The sequence below is a fragment of the Molossus molossus genome, unplaced genomic scaffold (genome assembly GCF_014108415.1).
Source record: "Molossus molossus isolate mMolMol1 unplaced genomic scaffold, mMolMol1.p scaffold_m16_p_6, whole genome shotgun sequence".
NCBI classification, from domain to species: domain Eukaryota; kingdom Metazoa; phylum Chordata; class Mammalia; order Chiroptera; family Molossidae; genus Molossus; species Molossus molossus.
The window spans coordinates 48,439,534-48,456,660 of record NW_023425399.1 but is presented as its reverse complement, the minus strand read 5'-3'; positions in this window follow the sequence as shown (position 1 = coordinate 48,456,660).

Here is a 17,127-nt window from a genome sequence, read left to right as displayed (position 1 = left end):
GAGTTGCCAGTCCGGGGAATGGTGGTTATCCTCTAGCTTTTTTTCCTGGAGGCTATTAGTAGAGGTCACCTGAAGAACCTTGGTTTCTGAGTTGACTGAAAATCTCCCTCAGGTGCTCAGTGTAAGAGGATTTCCTGAGGGTGGGGCAGATGCTGGTTGTTAATGGGCCTCAATTAGCATTTCAAAGGCCACGGGTGGGGTTTGCTCTTTGAGGGAGGGGCCACCACCTCTCCCCAGAGCCCTGGGAAGGAGTAAGATGACCACAGTCCTGCGTGGATGCACTCAGCAAAAGCTCTGAATACCCTCCAAATCCTGAGTATCCCCAAACAGTTCCAGTCCAGTCTGCTCTCCCTCTGTGGTAGTCCAAGGTGAGTGTTTTCTGCCAATTTAGCCTCTGTCCGGGCTCTGCGCCGTGGAATCACCTGGGACTTTAACCCAAGGGCACTACTTCCAGCTAAGGGTGGCCGAGGCTGCGGCAGCTCCCAGCTGAGGGCCTATCACCCAGCCAAGGTTGCAGGACCCAGCTGAGGGTGTAGCTCCCAGCCAAGGTCACAGGACCCAGCTGAGGCAGCTGCTGGTCCCAGCCGAGGCCACAGGACCCAGCCGAGGCCGCAGCTTCCAGCCAAGTCCGCTCGTCCCAGCCCAGGTCGCTGTGGACCGTGGGCTCCTGGCTCCCTCTTGCGTCCTCGCAAACCTACCAGGATTGAGTCAGTGTCCCTGGTTATGTGGTCCTCCAAGCTGCCTTTTGGTTGCCCCTTCCTGGCGATTTGTCTTTATTTCCATTGTAATTCCATTTTGGTCCTGAGAGATGGTCTGTGTAGCTTCCATTTACTCCGCCGCCTTTTTTCCCCTAACTTGTTATTTTTATTCACAGTTTTTTTCCTCTCTCTGTTGGATGAGAATATAAACATTTAAGGTTGAGTCACTTACCTCATGGCTCTCAATTAGCACAGTGTTGAGAACTGAAAGTATTCAATATGTGTTGTTATGTGAATTAATCATTTATGATCGTCCCTCCACCCAGTCCTAAACTCAACCCTTCTCCTCTCAGTCACGGGTGCAGAGATGACTGCATGCCTGTTCACGTGTCAGTAGATTTTGTGGGAGGTGCTGACCTTCAAGCATTCTGCCATTTTTTCTCAATAATGGTAATTGTCAGATTGTGTATATGCACTTTTTTTGGTTTTAAAAATAGCACTGACTGGGGCACTTTTGGTTTGCATGGACTGGAACTTTCTAGATGATGTCCCTCACTGGCATAAGCAGCTTGGAGTGTGTGGTGGTCCCACAGGGAGGACTGGGCAGGTATGTGCTAGGAAGTTGTGTGACTGTTGCATATAACCAGCCAGTCTGGGTCTTCTACACCCTACTTCTCCAAAACCTCTTTTGTAAGCTGCCTTTTCCTTTTCAAATATGCTCTAAAAGATAATTTCTAAACATACTTTTTAAATATGTTCTGAACATTAAAATTGAAAGAAAAATGTTATCATTCCAATACATTTTTATTTATTAAACATAGTTGGACACTTTCCCTGTGTCAGTAAGTGTTCTATGATCTGGGGGTGCAATTTTAAGAATTAAATTATTCCCTGAAGAGTTCCTACTCAGTGAAGAGACAGACAAGCCCACAGAAAGTAAATTCAGCTTCTCAGAGGAGAAGAAAAATACCTTTGGAAACAGAATTTATTAGTTTTCTTGGGCTGCTGTGACAAAGTACTGTAAACTGGATGGCTTAAAGCAGCATCAATTTGTTGTCTCACAGTTATGGACGTTAGAAGTTTAAATCAAGATGTTCGTGTGCTTGGTTCCTTCTGAAGGCTCTGAAAGAAAATTTGTTCCATGCCTCTCTCTGAGCTTCTGGTAGTTTGCTGGTAGACTTTGGCTTCTAATGCATCACTCCAGGAGCCTTCTAAAGTTGTCCTGAGGACTTTCTGGAGTTCTCAGTCTTGGGTCTCCCTCAGAGATGGTCTATAAGAAGTATCACCCAGATGTCTTTGGGGACAGCTGACCACAGGATGAATAAATTGTACACATAAGTGCAATAGGAGCCTTATTTAATCCAAGTGTGAATCTTATTTGATCCAAACAAAAACAAATGCTTTATTGAATATCTGCTGGGAACAGGGTGGTGAGTGAGGGAGAGGGAGTAACTTTCTGATACTTATACCATTTAATCCTCATAGGAATCCTCTTCCTCCTTAACAGGAAAGAAAGCTGAGGCCTAGTGATTTAAGAGGAGTAGCCTCCTTTCCAGGTTAGGTCAGATTGACCTGAAAGGCTGTACTGACTGTCCATGTGTACTGGATTTATCTGTTCTTTAGTCCAGTGAGAGAGGAATATAGCACAAGGATGCCCCAGAAAACCTAGAGACTGCATGCAGGAATATTTTGCTGCATAACCCCACCAACCCCATGATTCCATGAAAGTAAGGATGAGGAGGTGTGTGGTGCACAGAGTCCTCTTGTTTCCAAACTGTCAGGGAAAATTAATGGATTTCAAGCATACTACACTTTTGCTCTTTTAAAGATTTTGATCTTTAGTTTGACCTAATAGTTTTAACAAAACTTCCAAAAGACCATCGCAATCTATTTTAATTATAAAAATCTGTCTTAAGCCCTTAAAATTTAGAAGGGTGTTTCCAGAGGAATGAGCAAAGTACAATTAAAAAAATGAGGGACAAGTGTCTAAATTGTAGGGGAGTTAAAGGTAATTTTGAAAGATGAGTAGGAGTTTTCTAGACAAAGGAGCTTAGAGGAAGACTATTCCAGGCAGAGATCCTGTATATCATCTCTTAGTCCTGAATTTCCTGCTTGTGTCCATGGCATTATTTTCTCTTACTGAAGTGAGACTGCTTTATCTGTCTTGCCCCTGCTGTGTTCACACAGTCAAGAGCAGTGCCTGGCACAGAGCAATCATTCACTCAATAAATACTTGTGATGTAGAACAAGTGGCACTCCCATGCCCAGCAGTGACTGGCTATAGGAAAAGTCATTTTTATTCTCTTGGTTCTCCTACTGTCAGTCTGTTGCCACACCCTTTCCTTCTGTTTCTGCTCCCATCCTTAGAGCAAGATTCTCTTTACTGAAATTAGGGCAGCGGCCCCATAATTCATCTTCCCACTTCATGTATGTGAGTATTTCACTTATTTTACCCACCTCTGTAAACTTGGTATTCCTGAAGAGCAGTTAGAATATTTTTTTCCTCTGTTCAAAAACCATCAGTGCTGAGTACAAATCTATCTTAGCTTTCAAGACATCACAATATATGTGAGCACTCTTCTTTTTCAACTTCAGAGCTTACATCTTATCTTTTTAAGTTCTATGCTCCAGAAAAATAGAAATATTTCCTGTTTCCATGACATGGTCTCTATTTCCTTCACCTTTAAACTTTTCCTTCATATGATTTCCAGAATGTGGAAGCTCTCTCTCCCTTCCAAGTACACCTGTTGAGATCAATCCATCACCCAAAGGCAAACTTGGGCACGACTACCTCCATTAGTCTTTTCTGATCATGTCTTTCTATCATTTTGCACATTTGTGATGATACTTGAAATTTTATTCTCTGTGCCCATATTTCTATCCCAGATCCTTGAGTAGAGTAGACATTCTATGATATTTTAGGCATTAATCTGAGCACCAGTTATACATCAAGCCCACTGCTAGATGCAAGGGTTACCTTCTGAGGATGATATAAGGGAAAGCATGAAGAGTTACTTTGTATGTACGTTTGAGGTGTATACAGTTGGTGATAGTGGTGATGATGATGAATGTGCAGAATATTCACATTTCCCCTTCAAATCTACACTCCACTTTTCTCATCCTGCTCTTTCCCCTAGAAGGCTGATCCCTGTGACTGTATCAGCCAGGCTTCTTTGCCTTTTAGTTCCTGTTTGATTCAGCCAATAGGAAAAAATATCAAAGAGAAACCAGAAAATGAGAGGAGAAACAATTTGTGTATTTTTCCCCCTGGCTGTCCTTTCTGGGCTTAGTGTGATAGTGGTTGCGTTCAGAAAGTCACAGTGCCTTTCAGCTGATCTCTCCTGTATATTTAGATTCCCATAAGCTGTTCCTACCTTGCCCCTTCAGGACTAGGATGGTAATGGTTCCCCACCCCTTGCTGTTGCCAGTCCCAGAGAATGCTACTAATAAGTAAGTTCCCTTAAACTCCCCATAACCAACTTTATAAAACTCACAATTTTCCCATTTCAATATGGTAGCTACATTTTCTTACTGAGACCAACAATGATCGATGATGGTGGTTGTGGTGGTTTTTCTCCCAGCTGGTTAGTCTGAGAATCCTAATATGTCACTCCATGTAGAGAGGCTAGAGACTTGTGGCAAAGAATAGCAAGGTGTTCACTATATTAGTTATCTATTACTGTGTAACAAGTCACCTCCAAACTTAGTGGCTTAAAACAGCAATAAGTTATTATTTCTTATCATTTTTTTTGCAAGTCAGGAATTCAACTGGGTACAGCAGGATGGTTCATTTCTGCTCCATCATGTCTAGAGTCTCCTGCAGAAGGCTGAAGGCTCATTCACTTACAGGTCTAGTAGTTGATCCTGGCTGTTGGATGGGGAGAAATTGGGGGTTCTCAGTTGGAACATACACATGTGGCCTAGGTTTCCTCACAACGTGGTGGCTGGAGTCCAAAGGTGAGCATTTAGAAACACAGGGAGAGTGAGCCATATTGTCTTTTATAACCCAGCTTTAGAAGCCACTCACTGGCACTCTACTATGCTCTACAAGTGGAGAACACAAATAAGTTCTATCTAGATTCAAGAGGAGGGAATGAAGGCCCCGCCTCTCAGTGGAGGAGTGCTGATGTCTATGATTTATTGCCGACTGTATGATGTGGACTAAAGCCACTTCTGGACCTACACACAAATCTCCACGTGCTACCCACTCCCTTTTTTATGCAGTGGCAACAGTGTAGAATACATATTGAAAATGATAATGACACAAAAATCAAGGAGCCTGGATCCCTGAGTCATCATTTGGAGGAGCATCAACCAATCCATATTGACCTTTGTGAGTATGATAATTTAACTTTTCATGTGTTCTCTGAGATCTGGCAATTGCTACAATAATTTTATCCCTATCTCCAATCTTTGAGCCAATATGTTTCTCTTTCTGTATTAATAGCATAGCTATCAGGATGACAAATCTGTGATGAAAACAAGACACTAGAATTAAGTTCTTCTTCTCCCTTATAATCTATGCAACCACCCCCACCCCATGTAGTACTCATCAGTCAAATGACCATGAAAAAGGGAGAAAGAAGTCATGGGACTGCGTAGGACTTGACCAACAGGATCACTGACGGTATCCAAGTACTAGGCCAAATCAAACAGTGGCAAAGGGAAAGTGTTGAGATAAATGTGGTAAATATTCCGTCCTTCTTTGGAGGATCTTGGGGAAAATTGAGATCTTTGTATTAAGAATGATTGGCAAGCAGGCATCTACAGGGGCCTTTATAACACCACAGAGATGTTGTCTGAAGAAGAAAGTACGCATAATGTTTGTCCCAATAAAAGCCTGGGAAAAGCATCTGTAAAGTGACATTTAGAACTGATATTTTCATATGGATGCAGCCTATAGGCTTATAGAGGGTTTTCACTGGGCTTGGAAAACCACATTTTCCATACTTTTTCCCCCATGTTCTGTAATTAAGCAATGTTCATGGTGCTAAATGTATGAGTTAAATGACATTTTTAAAATGTTTTATTTTAAAATAATTTTGATAATAATAATAATTTTAATAATAACAATTGAATAATAATACAGATAATAATTGAAAGAAGTAATATTTTTCTTAAAATTTTAAGAGTAAATTGCATACATATCATGGTTCTTTACTCCTAAATATTTTCTATTTACCCTTAAATATTTCAGTATATATATATTCTAGGAGTAAAGATATTTTTAGCCCTGGCCAGTTTGGCTCAGCAGTTAGAGCGATGGCCTGAAGTCCAGAGAGACCCAGGTTCGGTTCCCGCTAAGGGCACATACCTCGGTTGCCGTTTGTCCCCTGCCCTGGATGGTCATGTGGGTGGCAGCCACTCGATGTGTCCCTTTCACGTGGATGTTACTCTCTCTCTCTTCCTCTCTCTCCCTCCCACTCTATCTGAACAAAAAATGGAGAAATGTCCTTGGGTGAGGATAAAAAAAAAAGATATTTTTTACATAACTGTACTTATGTAAATTTAAATTTGCATATTTGTAAATATGTAACCTCTGTAAATTTAAATTTGACAATATTTTATCTAATCTACTATCAGTATTCAGATTAATTATTAATTTGAGTCATTAATACACTGTTTAGCATTTTTCTCCCTAAGCACATGTTGTTAGTCTCTAGGATCTCTCCCTTTTTTAAAAAAAATTTGTATTAATTTATTTTTGTTACAGATGTTTCTACTTTTTATCCCCATTGACATCGTCCTCCCAGTACCCCCCACTCCATACCCAGCTTTGTTGTCCTTGTCTATCGGTTATGCGTACATGCATGTAAGTTCTTTGGTTTATCACTTCTCTCCCCCCAGCACCCATTCTTCTGAGGGTTGTCAGTCTGTACGCTACTTCCACCTCTATGGGTCTACCAAATTCCTCAGACTGTTATGTTCATTATATTCTACAAATAAGTGAGATTATGTGATATTTGTCTTTCTCTGCTTGGCTTGTTTCGCTCAGGATAATACTTTCAAGTTCTCTCCATGTCATCACAAAGGATAAGAGATCTTTCTTTCTTAGAGCTGCATAGTACTCCATTGTGTATATGTATGACCGCTTTTTTATCCATTCACCTACTGATGGACACTTGGGCTGTTTCGAGATCTTAGCTATTGTAAATAGTGCTCCTATAAAAATGGGGGTATATATATTCTTTCTCTTTGGTGTTTCAGGCTTCTTAGGGTATATTCCTAGAAGTGGGATCACTGGATCAAATGGCAATTCAATTTTTAATTTTTTGAAGTAACACCATATTGTTTCCATAGTGGCTGCACCACTCTGTATTCCCACCAGCAGTGTACTAGAGAGTCCCCTTTTCTCCACACCCTCATCAACACTTGTTGTTTGATGATTTGTTGATTGTGGCTATTCTGACAGGTGTGAGGTGATACCTCATTGTTGTTTTAATTTGCATCTCTCTGATGATTAGTGATGTTGAACATTTCTTCATATGTCTCTTGGCCATTTGTATGTCCTTTTTGGAGAGGTGTCTATTTATCTCCTCTGCCCATTTTTTAATTGGGTTCTTTCTTCTATTTGATGAGTAGCATAAGTATTCTATATATTTTGGAAATTAACCCCTAATCTGATATATCATTGGCAATTATGCTCTCCCATACAGTGGGTTGCATTTCCATTTTGATGATTGTATCTTTTGCTGTGTAGAAGCTTTTTACTTTGATGTAGTCCCATGTGTTCATTTTCTCCTTTGTATCTGTTGCCTTCATTGATGTATCAGTGAAAACTCTGCTGTGTATGATGTCTGAAATTTTGTTGCCTACAGTTTCTTCTAGAATTTTTATGGATTCATGGGTCACATTTAATTCTTTTATCCATTTTGAGTTTATTCTTTTGTATGGTGTAAGTTGATGGTCTAGTTTCATTTTTTTGCATGTAGCTGTCCAATTTTCCCAGCACTATTTATTAAAGAGGCTGTCTTTACTGCATTGTATTCTCTTGCCTCCTTTGTCAAATATTAATTGAGCATAATGTCTAGGGTCCATTTCTGGGTTCTCTGTTCTGTTCCACTGGTGTATATGCCTGTTCTTGTGCCAGTAAAAGGCTGTTTTGATTACAGTGGCTTTGTAATATAACCTGGTATTTGGTATTGTGATCCCACCTACTTTGTCCTTCTTTTTCAAGATTGCTGTGGCTATTCGTGGTCTTTTTTGTTTCCATTAGAACTTTTGAAGTGTTTATTCTAGTTCTGTGAAATATGACATTGGTATTTTAATGGGGGGTGCATAGAATCTATAGATTGCTTTGGATAATAGGGACATTTTAATGATGTTAATTCTTCCAATCCATGAACAAGGTTTGTGATTCCAATTTTAATGTCTTCCTTTATTTCTTTTTTCAGTGTCCTGTAGTTTTCTGCAAATAGGTCCTTTACTGCTTTGGTTAAGTTTATTTCTAGGTATCCTAATTTTTTTGCCGTGATGGTAAATGGAATTGATTTTTCAGTTTCCCTTTTTGTGAGTTCATCATTGGTGTATAAGAATGCTGTGGATTTCTTAACATTAATTTTGTATCCTGATACTTTGCCAAATTTATTTATCAAGTCCAGTATATTTTTTATGGATTGTTTAGGGTTTTCTATGTATAATATGTCATCTGCAAATAATGACAGTTTTACTTCCTCCTTTCCAATTTGGATCCCTTTCATTTTTTTCTTCCTGTCTGATTGCTGTGGCTAGGACTTGCAGTACTATGTGGGTGGCCAAAGTGGGCATCCTGTCTTGTTCTTGTTTTTTTTTTTTTTTTATCCTTACTTAAGGACATTTTTTCATTTTTGTTCAGATAGAGTGGGGAGGGGGGGAGAGAGAGAGAGAGAGAGAGAGAGAGAGAGAGAGAGAGAGAGAGAAAACATCGATGTGAAAAAGACACATTGAGTGGTTGCCACCCACACGACCCAACCAAGGCTGGGGAAAAATTGCAACTGAGGTACCAGCCCTTTCCAGGAACTGAACCCAGGACTCTCTGGATCTCAGGCCGAAGCTCTACCACTGAGCCAATCCGGCCAGGGTTGTTCCTGTTCTTGAGGGAAATGCTTTTAGTTTTTGCCCATTGAGTATGATGCTGGCTGTAGGTCTTTTATATATGGCCTTTATTATGTTGAGATATAATCCCTCTATCTCACATTGCTGAGCGTTTTTATCAGAAATAGGTGCTGAATTTTGTCAAATGCTTTTTCAGCATTTATTTATATGATCATGTAGTTTTTATTCTTTATTTTGCTTAGGTGATGTATCACATTTACTGATTTGTGAATATTGTACAAGCCTTGCATCCCTGGGATGTATCCCACTTGGTAATGCTGAATAATTTTTTTGATGTATTGCTGGATCTGATGTGCTAGTATTTTGTTCAGGGTTTTGGCGTCTATGTTTATCAGGGATACTGGCCTGTAGTTTTCTTTCTTTGTAGTGTCTTTTCCTGGTTTTGGTATTTGAATTATGCTGGCCTCATAAAACCTGGTTGGAAGTCTTCCTTCTTCTTGAATATTCTAAAATAGTTTGAGGAGAATGGGTGTTATTTCTTGTTTGAATGTTCGGTAAAACTTCCCTGTGAAGTCATCCAGGCCTGGACTTTTGTTTGCTGGGAGAGTCTTGATTACCTCTTCAATTTCCTTAGTGGTTATTGGTCTTTTCACGTTTTCTATCTCTTCCTGGTCCAGTTTTGGGAGACTAAGTCTTTCTAGAAATTTGTCCATCTGATTTTGTGTATTTGCGTTTTCTCTCGTTGTTTCTTGGTAAGTCTAGCTAAGGGTCCATCAATCTCATTTATCTTTTCAAAAAACCAGCTCTTTGTTTCATTAATCCTTTGAATTGTTTTTTTTTTTTTTTTGGTCTCTTTGTCATTTATTTCTTCTCTGATCTTTACTATTTCCTTCTACTTGCTCTGGGGTATTCTTTTTGTTTGCTTTCTAGTTCTACTAGTTGTGAGGTTAGAGAGTCTATTAGAAATTTTTCTTACTTCCTGTGGTAGGCCCGTAGTGCTATGAACTTCCCTCCCAGAACTGCTTTCACTGAACCCCATAGATTTGGTGTTGTGTGTTCATTTTCATTAATTTCCAGGAAGTTCTTAATTTCTTCCTTGAGCTCCTCGGTAACACATTCATTGTTAATAACATGCTATTTAACCTCATGTGTTCAAATGTCTTTGCATGTTCTTCTTGCAATTGATTTCTAGTGTCATGCCATTGTGATCTGAGAAGATGCTTGATATGATTTCAATCTTCTTGAACTTGTAGAAACTTAGTTTGTGTCCTAACATGGGTCTATCTTTGAGAATGTCTCAGATGCACTTGAGAAGAATGTGAATTCTCTAGTTTTGGGGTGTAATCCTCTGTAGATATTTATTCAATTCATTTGGTCTAGTGCTTCATTTAGACTCTCTGTTTCCTTGCTAATTTTTTGTCTAGAGGATCTATCCAGTGATGGTGTTATTGAAGTCTGATGCTATGATTGTGTTGCTGTTGATTTCTCCTTTGACGTTTTCCAAAACAATTTTAATACATGTTGGTGCTCCTACATTCGGTGCATATATGTTTACCAAGGTTATGTCTTCATGTTGGATAGATCCTCTCAATATTATGTAGTGGCCTTCTTTGTCTCTAGTTATGGCCTTCATTTTGAAATCTATTTTATCAGATATGAGTATTGCTAGCACAGTTTTTTTTTCCCTTTCTGTTTGCTTAGAAACATTTTTTTTATCCCTTCACTTTCAATCTATGTGAGTCTTTGTTGTAAGGTGGGTCTCCTGTAAACAACATATATCTGAGTCATGCTTTCTTAACCAGTCAGCTACTCTGTGTCTTTTTATTGGACCATTAAATCCATTTACATTTAAAGTGATTATTGATATGTACTTATTTATTGGCATTTATTCGTGTGATTATATTTTTCTTCCTATTTCTTCTATTGTTACAGCAGTTCTTTTAACATTTCTTGCAGTGCTGGATTGGTGCCAATGTATTCCCTTAGCCTTTTTTTTTTTTTTTTTTTTTTTTTTTGTCTGAGAAGCTCTTTATTTGTCCTTCTATTTTGAATGATGGCCTTGCTGAGTAGAGTAGTCTTGGATTCAGTTCCTTGTTTTTCACGACCTTGATTACTTCATGCCATTCCCTTCTAGCCTGTAGTGTTTCTTTTGAGAAGTCAGCTGAGAGCCTTAGGGGGTTCTTTTGTAAGTAACCTGTTGCTTATCTCTTGCTGCCCTTAAGATTCTCTCTTTGTCTTTAACTTTTGGCATTTTAATTACTATGTGTCTTGGTGTGGGCCTGTTTGGGTTCTTGTTACTTGGGGCTTTCTGTGCTTCTTGAACTTGAATGCCTTCTTCCTTCACCAAATTAGGGATGTTTACTGTCACTATTTCTTCAAATATATTCTTTAACCCTTGCCCATTTTCTTCTTCTTTGGGACTCCTACAATGCAAATGTTATTACATTTCCAGTTGTCACACAGTTCTCTTAAGCTGTCTTTCTGTTTTTTAATTGTTTTTTCCTTTTGGTTTTCTGATTGGTTGAATTTTTTCTATCCCATCTTCTAATTTACTGAATTGGTCCTCAGCTTCCTTTACTTGGCTGTTTAGTCCTTCCAATGTGTTCTTAATTTCTGCTATGTCATTCTTCATTTTCACTTCGTTGGTTTTTTAATGTTTCTATATCTTTACTCATGGTGCTGATGTCCTTTCTCATGCTGTTGAGTTTCCTCAGAATCATGGCTCTGAACTCTACCTCTGATAATTTGCTTAACTGCATTTCATTAATCTCATCTTAGATAGAGTTCTCTTATTTTTTCATTTGGGATTTGTTTCTTTGTTTCACCATTTTGGCTATCTTAGTGTGTTTAGCGGCCTGCCAAATTTTCCCTGTGGGTGTTGGTGTTCTGCTGTTTGTGGCTCCCTCTAGTGTGTTTGGATGAGCGAGGGAGGACCCACATTAAACACCACTGTCAAGTCTTACTTAATGGGCAGAATTGCAATCCCAGGAATAGTTCCGTTTTCATCTAGCTTTTTGCCTGGAGGCTATTAGTAGTGGTTATTTGAAGAGCCTTTGGTTCTTAGTTGAATAAAAAAGCTCTCTCAGGTGTTCAGCAGTAAGGGGATTTCCTGAAGGTAGTGCAGATTCTTATTGTTAATGAGCCTCAATTTCCATTTTAATGGCTACCCAATCTCTGAGGGAGGGGCCACCAACTCTCCCCAGAGCCCTGGGAAGGAGTAAGATGGCCACCGTCCTGCATGGCTGCAACTCAGCAAAAGCTCTGAGGGACCTCCAAATCCCGACTGTCCTTACACAGTTCCAGTCCAGTCCACCCTCCCTCTGCCGGAGCCCAACGTGAGTGGCTGTGGCTATTTCAGCACTCTGTCCCGGCTGTCTGCAGTGTGACACCGGATTGGGAGTTTAACCCCGAGGGCACTGCTCACAGCTAAGACCACCGTTGCTGTCTGTGGGCTCCAAGCCCCTCTCTCATGCCTCTAATATTCTACCAGGATTGGTTCAGTGTTCCTGGTTATATGGTCCTTGAAAGCTGCTTTTCTGTTGCTTTTTCCTAACGGTTTTTCTTTATTTTAGTTGTAATTCCAGTTTGGTCCTGGGAAATGATCTGTGTAGCTTTCATTTACTCTGCCACCAGTTTTTTTCTCTATGATCTCTTTTAATCTGGAAGAGTTCTATAACCTTTCCTTGTACTTATGATATTGACAGTTTTTACAATACAGTAACTTATTTTTGTTTTTTCTGTTTCCTCATGATTAGATTCAGGTTGTGCATCCCTGGCCAGGTACCCACAGATGATGCCATGTCCTGCCTAGGGCATCACTTCAGCTGCACAGTGTCCATCTCCCTTCATTGCTGATGTTAATTTTAATCACAAATGGCAGTTAATTTTGTAAAACTTAAAAAAAAAGAGATACTTTTGAACATATATTTCCCTGAAAACTATTTTTCAAAGTATAAGTCTGTAGAGTTTCAGTCTCTAAGAATGAAAATTTTAGTGTAATGTTTTCTTGATGGAATAAAGCCGGTCAAATATATCCTGAGTGGAGCAACTGTGCTTTTGACTTTGACTATCAGGGCGATGCTCGTTTTCCACTCAGGCTAAGAGAAACCAAGCTAGAACATACAAACAGGCAAAGTCCACTGTCATGCTGGGGTTTTAGATACAGAGGGAGGCCCTACACTTGTGGTTAAGCTTTGGAAAAAGAAAGCCAGGCTCTGCAGTTATTTTCCATCAAATGGAAAGTTTCTGAAGGAAAACATTGGTTGGAAGATAGGCGCATCGATGGATGTCCTATTTGGAGAAGTGTCTGTTTAGTTCCTATGCCCATTTTTCAATTGGATTATTTGTCTTCCTTTCATTGACTTGTATGAAAATAATTTTGTAGATTAACCACTTATCTGATGTATCATTGGCAATTATGCTCTCCTATATAGTGGGTTCTCTTTCCACTTTGATGCTTGTTTCTTTTGCTGTGCAGAAGCTTTTTAGTTTGATATAGTCCCATGTGTTTATTTTTTCCTTTGTTTCTCTTGACTTAAGTGTTGTATCCATGAATATTCTGCTGCGTGTGATGTCTGAAATTGTGTTGCCTACATTTTCTTCTAGAATTTTTATGGATCTTAGGAAAATGCTCTTAGTTTTTGCCCATTGAGTATGATGTTGGCTGTAGGTCTTTCATATGTGGCCTTTATTGTGTGAAAATATGATCTATTCCCACATTACTGAGTGTTTTTATCAGAAATGGGTGCTAGATTTTGTTGAATGCTTTTTCAGCATTTATTAATATGATCATATGGTTTTTATCTTTCATTTGTTTTATGTGGTATATCACATTTATTTTTTTTTTGAATATTGCATCAACCTTGCATCCCTGGGATGACTCCCACTTGGTCATGGTGAATAACTGTTTTGAGGTATTGCTGGATCTGATTTGCTAATATTTTGTTAAGGATTCTAGCATGTGTGTTCATCAGGGATATTGGCCTGAAGTTTTCTTTCTTTGTAGTGTATTTATAAGGTTTTGGAATTAGAATTATGTTGGCCTCATAAAATGAGTATGGAATTCTTCTGTGTTGTTGGGTTTTTGGAATAGTTTGAGGAGAATGGGTGTTAGATCTTCTTTCAATGTTCATTGAAACTCCCTCGTGAAGCCTCCCAGGCCTCAACTTTTGTTTTTCTGGCAGTTTCTTGATTAAATCTTTAATTTCCTTAGTTCTTATTGATCTGTTCAAGTTTTCTCTCTCTTCCGGGTTCCGTTTTGGGAGACTGTGAGTTTCTAGAAATTTGTTCATTTTGCCTAGATTGTCCAATTTGTTGGCATATAAGTATGTTTTAATGATCCTTTGTATTTCTGTGGTGTCAGTTGTTACTTCTCCTCTTTTGTTTCTGATTTTGTTTATTTGGGTCCTCTCATTTTGTTTTTTGGTGAGTCTGGCTAAGGGTCCATTAATCTTATTTGTCTTTTCAAAGAACCATCTCTGTTTCATTGATCTTTTGAATTGTTCTTTTTAGTTTCTATATCATTTATTTCTGCTCTGACCTTTACTATTTCTTTCCTTGTACTTGCTCTGGGTTTTTCTTTTTGCTTACTTTCTAGTTCTTAAATTGTAGGGTTAGAAAGTCAATTAGAAATTTTTCTTCTTTCTTGAGGTAGGCCTATTGTGCTATAAACTGCTTTCACAGTGCCCCATAGATTTTGTGTTGTTGTGTGTTCATTTTTATTGGATCCAGGAAGTTTTTAATTTTTTTCCTAGATCTCTTTGGTAACCCATTTGTTGTTTAATAACATGCTATTTAGCCTACATGTGTTTGAATGTTTTTGTTGTAATTTATTTCCAGTTTCATTTCAATATTCTTGCATTTATAGAGACTTACTTTGTGTTCTAACATATGGTCTGTCTTTAAGTATATCCCACGTGCACTTGAGAAGAATGTATATTCTGCAACTTTGGGGTGAAATGTTCTGTAAATATCAATTAAGGCCAACTGATCTAGTTCATCATTTAGGGATTCTGAATCATTGTGATATTTTTGTCTAGAAGATCTATCCAGTGGTGTCAAAGGGGTGTTAAAGTCACCCATTATGATTGTATTGCTATAGATCTCTCCCCTGAAGTACTCCAGGAGATTTTTGAAATATTTTAGTGCTTCTGAATTTGGTACATATATGTTTACCAAGGTTATATCCTCTTGTTAGATTGAGCCCTTAAATATTATGCAGTGAAATGCTTTGTCTTTTATTCTGGCCCTTGTGGGTTTTTTTTTTTTTTTTTTCTCCATGTGTTTCTAACCATTCATATATCTTTTTTTTTTATTATTTTATTTTTAATTTTATTATTGTTACAGATGTTACTTCTATTTTTCCCCATTGACACCCTCCTCCCCATCCTCCCCCGCCCCGTTCCCGGCTTTGTTGTCCATGTCTATTGGTTATGAATACATGCATATAAGTTCTGTGGTTTATCCCTTCCCTCCCCCCACCACTCATATTCTGAAGCTTGTCAGTCTGTACTCTACTTTCACGTCTCTGGGTCTACCCAATTCCTCAGACTGTTATGTTCATTATATTCTACAAATAAGTAAGATCATGTGATATTTGGGATTTTCTGCTTGGCTTGTTTTACTTAGGATAATACTTTCCAGGTCCCTCCATTTCATCTCAAATGATAAGAGATCTTTCTTTCTTACAGCTGCGTAGTACTCCATTGTGTATATGTACCAAGCTTTTTTATCCATTCGTCTACTGAAAGACTTAGATCTGGGCTGTTTCCAGATCTTAGCTGTTATACATAGTGCTGCTATGAATATGGGGGTACATATATTCTTTCTGATTGGTGTTTCAGGCTTCTTAGGGTATATTCCTAGAAGTGGGATCACTGAGTCAAACAGTTCAATTTTTAATTTTTTGAGGTAACACCATATTGTTTTCCATAGTGGCTGCACCACTCTGCATTCCCACCAGCAGTGTACTAGAGTCCCCATTTCTCCACACCCTCATCAACACTTGTTGTGTGATGATTTGTTGATGGCGGCCATTCTGACAGGTGTGAGGTGATACCTCATTGTTGTTTTAATTTGTATCACTCTTATGATTAGTGATGTTGAGCATTTCTTCATATGTCTTTTGGCCATTAGTATGTGCTGTTTGGAGAGGTGTCTATTTAGCTCCTCTTCCCATTTTTTAATTGGGTTCTTTGTCTTCCTTTGGTTGACTTGTATGAATACTCTATATATTTTGGAAATTAACCCCTTATCTGATGTATCATTGGCAATGATGTTCTCCCATACAGTGGGTTGCCTTTCCATTTTGATAGTTGTGTTTTTTTTTTTTTTTTTTGCTGAGCAGAAGCTTTTTGGTTTGATGTAGTCCCATATGTTCATTTTCTCCTTTGTTTCTGTTTCCTTAGATGATATATCAGTGAAAATTCTGCTGCATATGATGTCTGAAATTTTGTTGCCTGTATTTTCTTCTAGAATTTTTATGAATTCTAGGGTTACATTTGAGTCTTTTACCCATTTTGATTTTATTTTTGTTTATGATGTAAGTTGATGGTCTAGTTTCATTTTTTTTTTTTTTTTTGCATGTAGCTGTCCAATTTTCCCAACACCATATATTAAAGAGGCTTTCTCCCCCACCCAGGGTATCTTATTTTTTTATTTTATTTTATTTTTATTAATTAATTTTTGTTACAGATGTTTCTTCTTTTTCCCCTACTGATTTCCCCTTCCCCCTTTCTCCCTGCCCTTTCCCCAGTTTGTTGTCCATGTCCACTGTTCATGCATACATGCATATAAGTTCTGTGGTTTATCTCTCCCCCACCACACCCCTCTTCAGGGGATTGTCAGTCTGTACCCCACTTCCACGTCTCTGGGACTACCCCATTCCTCAGACTGTTATGTTCATTATATTCCACAAATAAGTGAGATCATATGGAACTTATCTTTCTCTGTTTGGCTTGTTTCACTTAGGATGATACTTTCCAGGTCCCTCCATGTCGTCTCAAAGGATAAGAGATCTTTCTTTCTTACAGCTGCGTAGTACTCCATTGTGTATATGTACCACTGCTTTTTTATCCATTCGTCTACTGATGGACATTTGGGCTGTTTCCAGATCTTAGCTATTGTAAATAGTGCTGCTACAAACATGGGGGTACATATATTCTTTCTGATTGGTGTTTTAGGCTTCTTAGGGTATATTCCTAGAAGTGGGATCACTGGGTCAAATGGAAGTTCAATTTTTAATTTTTTGAGGTAACACCATATTTAAAGAGGCTGTTTTTAATCATGGTATGCTCTTGCCACCTTTGTCAAATGTTAATTGAGCATAGTGTCATGGGATCATTTCTGGGTTCTCTATTCTGTTCCACTGGTCTATATGCCTGTTCTTTTGCCAGTT